Source organism: Globicephala melas, chromosome 4 (assembly GCF_963455315.2).
Source record: "Globicephala melas chromosome 4, mGloMel1.2, whole genome shotgun sequence".
NCBI lineage: Eukaryota > Metazoa > Chordata > Mammalia > Artiodactyla > Delphinidae > Globicephala > Globicephala melas.
Window position 1 is genome coordinate 35,904,119 of NC_083317.1, and position 9,998 is coordinate 35,914,116.

Genomic DNA, 9,998 nt, shown 5'->3' on the forward strand with positions numbered 1-9,998 from the left:
GTTGGAAAATTCTCTCTTTCAATTCTGAATGACAACTTTGCAGGGTAGAATATTTGTTGGAAGTTTTTTTTTTTTTTTTCCCCCCAGCACTTTGACTGTATCATGCCACTTCCTTCTGGCCTGCTGTGTTTCTGCTGAAAAGTCTGCTGATAATCTTATGGGGGTTCCCTTGTACATAACAAGTTGCTTTTGTTCTTGCTGCTTTTAAGATTCTGTTTTTGTTTTTATATTTTTACATTTTAATTATAATATGTCTTGATGTGAGTCTCTTCGGGTTCCTCTTATTTGGAGCATTCTGGGTTTCTTAGATCTGGATATCTGTTTCCTTTCTTGGGTTAGGGAATTTTTAGCCATTAATATATTCAAATAATTTGCTGTCCTTTTCTTTTTTCTTCTTCTGAGGCCTCTATAATGCTACTGTTGGTCCATTTGATGTTGTCCCATAAGTCCCTTAAGCTATATTCATTTTTTTCATTCTTTTTCTTTCTTTTCTTTTCTATTCTTTTTTTTTTCCTTTTTTTTTGCTCTGATTAGGTGAATTCCACTGTTTTGTCTTCAAGTTCATTGATCCTTTCTTCTGATTAATCTCATTTATTTTTGAACCCTGCAGTGTATTTTTCAGGTCAGATATTGTATCCTTCAGCTCTGCAACTTTTATTCAGTACTTTTGTATATTTTATCTCTCTTTATTAATGTTCTTACTGTGTTCATCCATTCATCTTCCAAGCTAGGTGAGCTCTTCATGACTTTTTTTGTCTCTTTATCAATTAAATTACTTATCTCCATTTCATTAAGGACTGTTTCTGAGATTTTATCTTGTTATTTGTTTTGGGTATGTTTCAGCTTGCTCTCTGTGCTTTGTCCTGGGTTGGTAACCAGCTAAGAACTGTCTCTCCATTTGTTACAGTCCCATGGGAACCAGGACCACAAGCCCAGCTGGACACCAGAGCCAGGTGGTCATGAGGTCTCCCCTGTGAAGTGGCCATGAAAAAAACGGAGTGCCAGATATAAAATCCAGGGCACCAGACACATGTAAATGCTTCCCTCTGAAAGATATTGGCACTCTTGAGTGCAGCATAGGGAAACTGAAAAGGTAGCAACTGTCTTCTGAGGTGTCTGAAACAGATTACAGTCAACCCTTAGATATGTATTTTATTAGAAGATTACCCTTAAGACTGCAGCTATGTAGATACACTAATAGGTCTCTTACACAGAAAGACTGGCTTCCTTGTACTGTGGCCTCTTGTTGGTCCCCTGGGGGGTGATAGTCATTTAAGAACAATTTATTTGTTGGTTATAGTCCTCTGGGACCCATGAGCATATGCCCCACTGGCAACTATAACCAGGCAATCTAGAGGTGTCCCCTGGCAGCAACTATGATAATCAAGGTGACTGACAAGGGTATAAACTTTATTCTGGTAGAGAATAGCAAGCTGGTGCAAGGCAAATACAAAGCACAGAGTTGATGTCCACTGGCCTCTGTTCCCTGAGAGCCCTGATGTAGGCTCCTTGGTCTGTGTCAAACCCAAAGACTATGCCTTAGGCAGAAAGTCCAGGACAAGCTGATAGACCTTTTTTCACAGAGGGACTGGAGGTGTGTTTCAGTCTGTTGTCTGTGCCCTGGTTTTGGTAGCCAGCCAAGAATTGTCTCTCCAATTGTTATAATCCCATGGGACCCAGGATTGCAGGCCAGGCTGGCCACTAGAGCCAGGTGATCAAGGGGTCTCCCCTAGGTGGCAACCACAAAAAATGGGGAACCAGACACATGTAAAAGCACCCCTAGGGAGATACTGATGCTCTGGAGCATGTCAGAGGGAGAGTGTAAAGATGGGACTCCTGAAGGTGTGAAAGACTATGATTTAAAAAAAAAAAAAAGGACCCACTTCTGAAGTGACGTAGACAGTGCAAAAATGGCTCCTGCCAGCCCCTGTCCCTGGATGTTATCTCAGCAGTCCTCTAGATGTGTGTTAAGTTAGATGCCTGCCCCTTGGGCCAACACTACGGTAAGCAAATAAACCTCTTTCATAGAGTATTTGAGTGCTTTTCAAATAACTGCTTCTGTACTGGGACCTGGGGTGGGTTGAGAACCACATCTCAGTTCACTATAGCCTTGTGAGTCTCATGTATGTGAGCCTCACTGGTTTTCAATGGTAGATGTTCTGAGTGCTCATCTCTCAGGGGCAGGTCTTAAAAGTTGGAGTGCCTGGTCTTAGAAGTTGGAGTACAGGTCTTAAAAGTTTGCTGCTTGGGGAGGAGCTCCAGGTTTTGAGTCCCTTCCATATTGTGGGTCTCCAAGCTGGGGGCAGTGTTTATCATGATATTATGTGTCAGCCTCTCCTAATCATTTCAGTATAGGTTTCTCTTGTTCTCTTAATGTGTAGCAGTTGCTCAGCTAGTTTCTGGGTTTTTTCAGAGGAAATTGCTCCATATGTAGCAGTAGATTCAGTGTGTCTCTGGGAGGAAGGTAGTTTGAGATATTTTTATGCTGCCATCTTGAACTTGCACCAAAATATGACTTTCTCACAATTCTTGTCTTGAAGTCTAGGATCCCATGATCAACACTGTTTGTTTGTAATTTCTTTTAACATAGAAAAACAGACATTACCTTGGATTTTGATGATCTATACATTTTTCTTTCAATCCCAGAATCAGGCAGGCAGAAAATTTTATTTGACTTCCAATATTCAGAGACAGGTAGAATGATGTCTCTCAGTGGAGCATTTCTGTATAATACATGCTTTAGAGTATGCGCCCACCAAAGTGCCTTGAATATTTGTTAATTACATGTTAATTCACATGTGTTAGTTTCCAGATAATTTATTGAATGGACTGAAACATAATCTGAGGATAAAGAAAATTAATTCTGCTAGGCTGAATGTAACTCTAACATTAAAAGGTAGGGGACAGGAAAAATGTATATGTCACTCAGCAAGCTGGAAATTTTTGTATAGCAAATTTTCATATTGTTTTTCTTTAGAAGAGGAAAAGGAATGGAGAGCTATAGGAATTGAATGCATTTAAATTTAAGATATACATTTAATCTGAGATAGTGCTGTTTTGAGTAACAGGACTTGACTCAGGAGAATGAGTTTGATTTAACAAACTTGTCTTGCTATATAAAATAAAGAAATTGGGCCACTAATAGTTAGACTCTTGAAGTGGGCATAAAGATAAAATAATTCAAGAAAAATACAGCATTTTAAAGAATATGTGTAAGAACTTTGTCCTTCATTGACAGAATTAGAAGTGCATTCCAATGCACTGAGGAATGGGGGTAACAGTTGCCATAAAGGGTCTGAGAAACTAGTTTGAGACTAATGCAGCTTTAGTGTTCACATCCATCCTCTTTACAAAATTATCTGAGAACATACCCAAGTTCTCTGACTTTCCTCCGACAAGACTTAGTGTATACTCAATGGAGGCTAATCTTTGCCAAGAAAGTTCATTTCTGTTGCAACATACCTTCACGTATATACCTCTGTAAAAATCATCTTCGTGTACTCATCATGTATTACCACAAATACTCCTAGTTTTATTTATACCCTGGAAATACTTTTCCAGAAAGCAAAACATAAAGATGGAAAATTAACCTTATTACCCGTCCATAAATTTTTAAAAAAATTGTCTTCTTCCTGGAAAGCTCTTGGCCCACATACCTGTGCATCTCACTCCTTTCTGACCTCTGCTTACATCTCACTTTCTAAAACAGACCTTCTCTTTTTCATAGGAAAGGACATTCTACTGTTACTGTCACTTTCAATTTCTTTACCTTCTTTTGTTCTTCCTCACGGCACTTATCCCCACTTGACATAGGCGTATTTCTTGTTTATGGTGTCTGCCCCAATTGGACATAAGCTCCATGAAAACAAAGCATTTGTCTGTTTTGATTCATGGTTGTTCTGCTGTACTAGCACAGTGTCTGGCCTTTGTTGAATGGAATTCCTCCTTTCCTCTGTGTTCAGAGGACATGTTTGCGTAAGGGTTCCCTGTATTAAGCTTGAGGTATTACTTATTCCATTAAATTGGTCCAGTACTATGTGTATTTTATTAGAATTACTAAATGAATATCAATACCAACAAAATTTTTAATACCTAAAGCAGAGGCTTAAATGATAGAATTTCAAAAAGTAGAGAAAAATATATTTTGAATATTTTTCGTACTAACCAAAATTCAACACTTTTTTTTTTCTTTATTGGTTAATCACAAAACAACAGCCTGAGTATTATGCACTAAATATTGGAAAATTTGACATTTGATTATTAGCATATCATCTTATTCTATTTAATACAAAAGCAAAATTACAGGAAAATGAAATTAAAAGATACATAAAAAGTGAAGTGTTTCAAATATATGAATTATTAGTGCATTATTAATAAACAAGATTTTCTGAATTGCTTGTGTACATGTAACAATTTTCCTAAAAGAAAGGCCAGATTATGTTTACTGGAAAAGATATAACTTACTACTCCTCCCCTGTAAGATTAAGTAACTACTAATAAAAAGAAAGAAGTGTAATCTCTACAACAATGATACTGACACTTTATACTATGCCTTTTAAATTACTGTGTGGCTAATAATTTTTAACATTACCACAAAAGTTAAGATTTATTGGTTAGCCTAGGTAAAAACCATTTTTACATAAATGGTTTAAAATTAGAAGTAAATTAATCCTCTGAATAGGCTGAAGCTATCTGAAAAGACATTAAATCATCAGTTACTTCTTTTTTATTGTTTATAAAATGGAAATATAGAATCAATGATAAATAAATATTTAGAATCAATATGGGATGATAGTTCAAAAGAATTGTGTGTGTGTATCTATATTTCATATATATATGTATACACACATACACATACCTAGGAAATATATGTAAAATATAATATTCTCATCAAATCACTGACTGTATATATGTGTAAAACAAATTTTATATAGTAGCAAAACATGCCAGGAAATGTGCTAGGCACTGATCACACAAGTTCCAGTTATAATAAACTAATAATTATAATCTTTTAGGTGAAAAATAAGCAATAGTTTTATTTATATATGTATATATTTTAATAGAATAATAGCTACCTAAAGATGTATATGTCCTAAGCCTTAGCTTAACATATTAAAATAATTTATTGTAAGCTAGTATGTTTGTGGTAATTTGTTACACATCAATAAAAAAAACTAATATACATGTATATGTGTATATATATTCTTAGAAATTCATTTATGCTTATTTACATATATATGAACACACATGTATATAATGTTAATAAATATATCTTTAAATGAGAAAAATAAAGTTAGATAAGGGAAATAGGGATTGTAGAGGAGAAAGGAATTGCTATATTTAAAGGGTAATGATAAAAGAAAAGGTGATTTTTAAAAGCTCTTTGATGAGGTGACATTTGAGTAGAGACCTAAGTGAGGTGAAAGATTAAGCCTTAAGGATATCTGAGACAAGACTATTTCAGGCAGAGGTACCTGAGATGAGAATGCCCTTGAGGAGTTTGAAGACTATCCAGTGGCCAGTGAGACTCAAGCAGAGCAAGCAAGGAACAGGGTGGTAGGAAATCTGAGAGCTTCTCAAACTCTCTGTGGTTAAAAAATTGTTCAACTGTAGTTTTTTGTCACAAGCTGATACTTTTTTTGTAAAATATAATTAAAATGATTTGCTAGAAACATAAATTTAAAGTAAGTGTACATCTGTAAAATGCAACCCAAATTTTGGAGTCAACATAAAAAATAAATTTTAATAAATAAAACATAACATAGGAAAAAAGAAAAAAGTTACAAAATCCATATTCTGTTAATGAAAATGGCACGAATAGGAAACAATAATTTATGGACTACAGACCCCACTTTGAATTGCTCTGATGTCTATGGACTATTTAAAGAAACTTCTTTTTTTCTGAGTGATACTGGAAACCACTGTGAGGTTTTGAACAGAGACACTTTTCAATTTGTGTTTTATAAGTATTATTCTATCTGTGGACAATAGATTTTTGTAGGCACATATGATAGCAGCCAGAGCAGTTTGGAAATTACTGAAAGAATCCAAAGAAAGAATGAAGGCGGCAATAACCCAAGTGGTGGTCTAAGGGGTTAGATATGCTGGAATTACGGACATATTTAGAAGATAGAGCCAACAGATTTACAGATGAACTTCGTAAAATATGAAATATTGAGTAAAATTAAAGTTGAATAAAGATTTTGGGACCTTAGTATGTTGAAATATGGAGTTACCTGAGGAAAAGTCGGGGAGGAGCAGATTTGGCATTTAAGGGTGGAGAGTCAGGAGTTTATTTTCAACCTTTTACATATTATTAGATTTTTAGCTCTGTATAACAAATTGCTACAGACTTAGCATCTAAGCACACCAACCGTTCATTATCCTACAGTTACTGTAGGTCAGAACTTTGGGCTTGACTTGACAGGATTCTCTGCTCAGGGTCTCATAAGGCTGAAATCAAAGTGTCCACCACTCTGGGATTCTCATCTAGAGCACAGCATACTCAAATTTATTCAGGCAGAATTCAGTTCCTTGAACTCTAGGCCTCATGTGCTGCTCTTGTTGTCTGTGAACCCAAGGCCATTCTCAGCTCCTAGAATCCACATGCCATTCCATGCCAGGTGGTTCTCTGAATGACAAGGCAATTGCTTGTTCAAGACCAGCAGGAGAATCCCCCTAAGTCAGCTACCAGGCAATCCTCTGTGAAGTAACATAATCATGGAGTGACTACCCCATCATCTTGATAATATATCATAACCTAATCAATGGAGCAACTATCACATCACATTCCTAGGACCCTCCACAGTCAAGAGGAAGGGATTATTCAGGTCAAATACACCAGAGAGCAGGAAACTTGGGGACCATCTTAGAATTCTGTGTACCACAGAGACCTATTTGGTATCTGAGTGGAAGAATCAAGTAAATAGTTAAATATAGATGTCTGAAATTCAGAGGGGAGATCTGAGTTGGAGATACACATTTGAACATTACATTGACTCTTTTACACTTACTACCCTCTCCTCTTATTTGTATTCTCATCTTTGCTGTCCTGTTCTGTACCACAGGAGACTAACTTTTATAGACAACGTTTCCTGGGCTCCTGCCTCTGACTCCAAGCTTCCTTCAGACAATGGAAAGCAGAGACTTTCAGAATGGCAGAGATCTTGGACATTTCTCAGACATTGGCTTCCAGCCTCTACTGCCAAAGCTCCTTTTGGGGTGCTCCTCTTCTATTGTTCCAGTTATCCAAGGATCTAATGACACTAATTTTTTTCCCATTTTCCCCTTCAGCCTGGGTTAATAATAGCTCTCTACTCTTGCTAGTCATTTGCATGCTTCCCCATTCCCTCATAGTTTGTTTAAGTGTTTCATAAATAGCCCTTTTGCTAAACTACCTTTTGCTATCCCTTTGAATTTTTGGTCTGCCCTACCAATTCCAGAATAGCATGGGTATCAACAGACAAAGATAAAGAAAATAACTGTCTGAAATAATTTAATTCACTAGTGGAAGAAATAACATAGTTCTTAAGTGAGCATCTTTTCAGATATCTGAGGCTGCTGTGGTCAAGCTGAAATTAGAGAGCTCATTACCAAGTTGAAGGCTTTTCCAAAAGGCCTTATCATAGTTTAGTTAAAAGGTTGTATTATATCTGTGATATGAAATATACTCAAAAAGCAATTGAAAAACAGATAAACCACTCTATTAAAGACTTAAAAAAAGAAAAACAGATCAGTAAACCTTTTACATCTTTAGCACAGACATAGGGTTAAAGGGTGTTGAATGGGGAAAATACTTAGAGATGATCTTAAAAGGCCATGTGAAGACTCAGCCAAGGAGGAATGACGAAAGAGGAAGTGACAGTAGGAGTATGCTAAGTACATATTTCCCTGACCAGTTCTGAGAATAACATCAAGTAAAAATTCATTTGGATTTAGAGGCTGCTCTCAACAGTATCTAAACAACTTGAGGTTTCTGTCTTAAGTATCAACATGACAATATCTAGGTCAAAGGCATAGTTTGTGATTAATAAACTGAATTTTTACTTCAAAAAGACAAATATTCCCCAGCTGCTGCAAGAACATCCTCATCCCCTCAAGAAGGAAGAAAGATTTCATGACATCGATTGAGCAATGACAGTGTGTGAATGGTAAAGTTTGATGTGGTAGTTATAACCGACTGGTTGTTTGAATTCCATGGCTCCCATGTAATCTCTGTACATATATATATATATATAGTTTAATACCTGTGAGCTTCTGTTTACTAATATACAAAATAAAAAATGATATTACCCACCTCAATATTGTGTTATGAAGGTTATATAAGATAATGCATGTCAAGTGTCAGGCACAAGGTAGATGTTCAAAAAATCTCCTCTTCTTCAGTTTTTTGAATTAAACCATAATTATAATAACTCAAACTCTGATATAAAAATATTCTTAGATATTTTGGATGAGTGCCACTGCCAATAAATTCTGTGAAAATGTAAAACATAAACAATTATATATACAATATTTCATGCAAATATATTGAATTCAAAAGGGATATTAGAAGCATTTGCCTTAGTGCAGCACAGGGATATTAAAAAATAATAAGCACTTGATATAAATCCATATATAAAATAATTTTCTTCATCCATTAACATTTCAGACTTTAGGAACAACTTAAATGGATTCACCATTGTGACCAGCATTTATAGAAACACAGATTAGAATAGACCATAAACCTATGGGAGAATTTAGTGAGTTACAATTTACAATGCAGAATTAGAGTCTTCTGCAAATTCTCTAAACATACTAAGTACTGGCATAAGAAAAACTGCTAATCTAGAAAGTGCTAGTGTACATGGTGTACTAGTGTAGAAAATTATCATCACTGATGACAAGTCTGGCCATAGACAGTCCCGTACCATAGTAAATGAGGATATTTCTTTTATTAGCCCATATATCCCCTACCATAGAACAAACCAACACAATGGGAAGAAATAAAAATATATTCATGACTTCTAAGAGCCAGAAGTTAAAATGCTTTTCCAAATTCAAATTGTAACCTCATTTTTTCTATATTTTGAAATATGAGCAGAGTAAACTTCCACTAGTCTTTTGAAAGTCCCTCTGGCCTTTTCCCAGTGGTTTTGTCCCCTGTGTTGTGAACTGTTTTTTCCCAGCAATGACAGAAATGCCTTTCCCCCTCAGAGATGGAGGAAACAGGTAGAATTCTTCAGTAAGTGGAAGAGAACTGACTGATACTGAGCCAAATTTAGAAAATAGTACTGAGAAATAGGGAGCTTAATGAAGGATAGAAAACGCTGGCTAGCTCTTGCCTGGGGCTGGGTCCTCAGAGGCCTGAATTAATATATAGGAAGATACAGAAAAAAAAGATATAGGAACCAATAAGAATTGAGTAAAGATAATATATTTATAAACAAATTCTATTGGGTGTGAAACCATTACCTTTTTGACTCATATAGCTAAATATTACTGGATAAATAATTTAGAGTAATTTGTCATTCAGATGTTATCTGACTTTAAATATAATCTGTAAAATTGTGAGAAATACCCAGGTACACATACACATAAAGAAACTTGGTTTTATTGTGTAATTCTTGAACAGTACATGAGGGTAGGCTAAATAATATCCAAGGAAGTAATTTACTTTTTTCAACGTATGGTAGTTGACTCACGCAGGGATTCAAGTATATTTGGAAGGAAGCATTATTTTGGTAATTCTGTAAGAACCAGTGGGAATTTCTCTGTAGTCATGTTACACTTTTAAAATATGTAAACTAAATTAAACCTACACCGCAACTGCAGCTATAACATATCTGACTAAGACAAAGGTCATAAGGGAATTTGTTTATTTCCTTTTATTCATAAGCAGGTGGAATTAAATAATATTTCTGTAACTACTCTTTTATCATTTCTACTTTAAGTTATTGCCTGATTATCTCCTAAAAAAAAAAGGCTTGATTATCCTTTGGGACAACTTTATATTATTT

General features: G+C 35.5%; 1 long non-coding RNA gene across 1 annotated transcript in view; it reads left to right on the top strand.

Moving 5' to 3' along the window:
* The window catches only part of LOC132597189 (uncharacterized), a 254,241-nt gene extending 245,953 nt beyond the window's left edge, over window positions 1-8,288 (top strand). The window contains exon 6 of the long non-coding RNA XR_009563602.1: window positions 7,068-8,288. This is a non-coding gene — a long non-coding RNA (uncharacterized lncRNA). The remainder of the gene's footprint in view (window positions 1-7,067) is intronic.
* The last annotated feature ends 1,710 nt before the right edge of the window (window positions 8,289-9,998 follow it).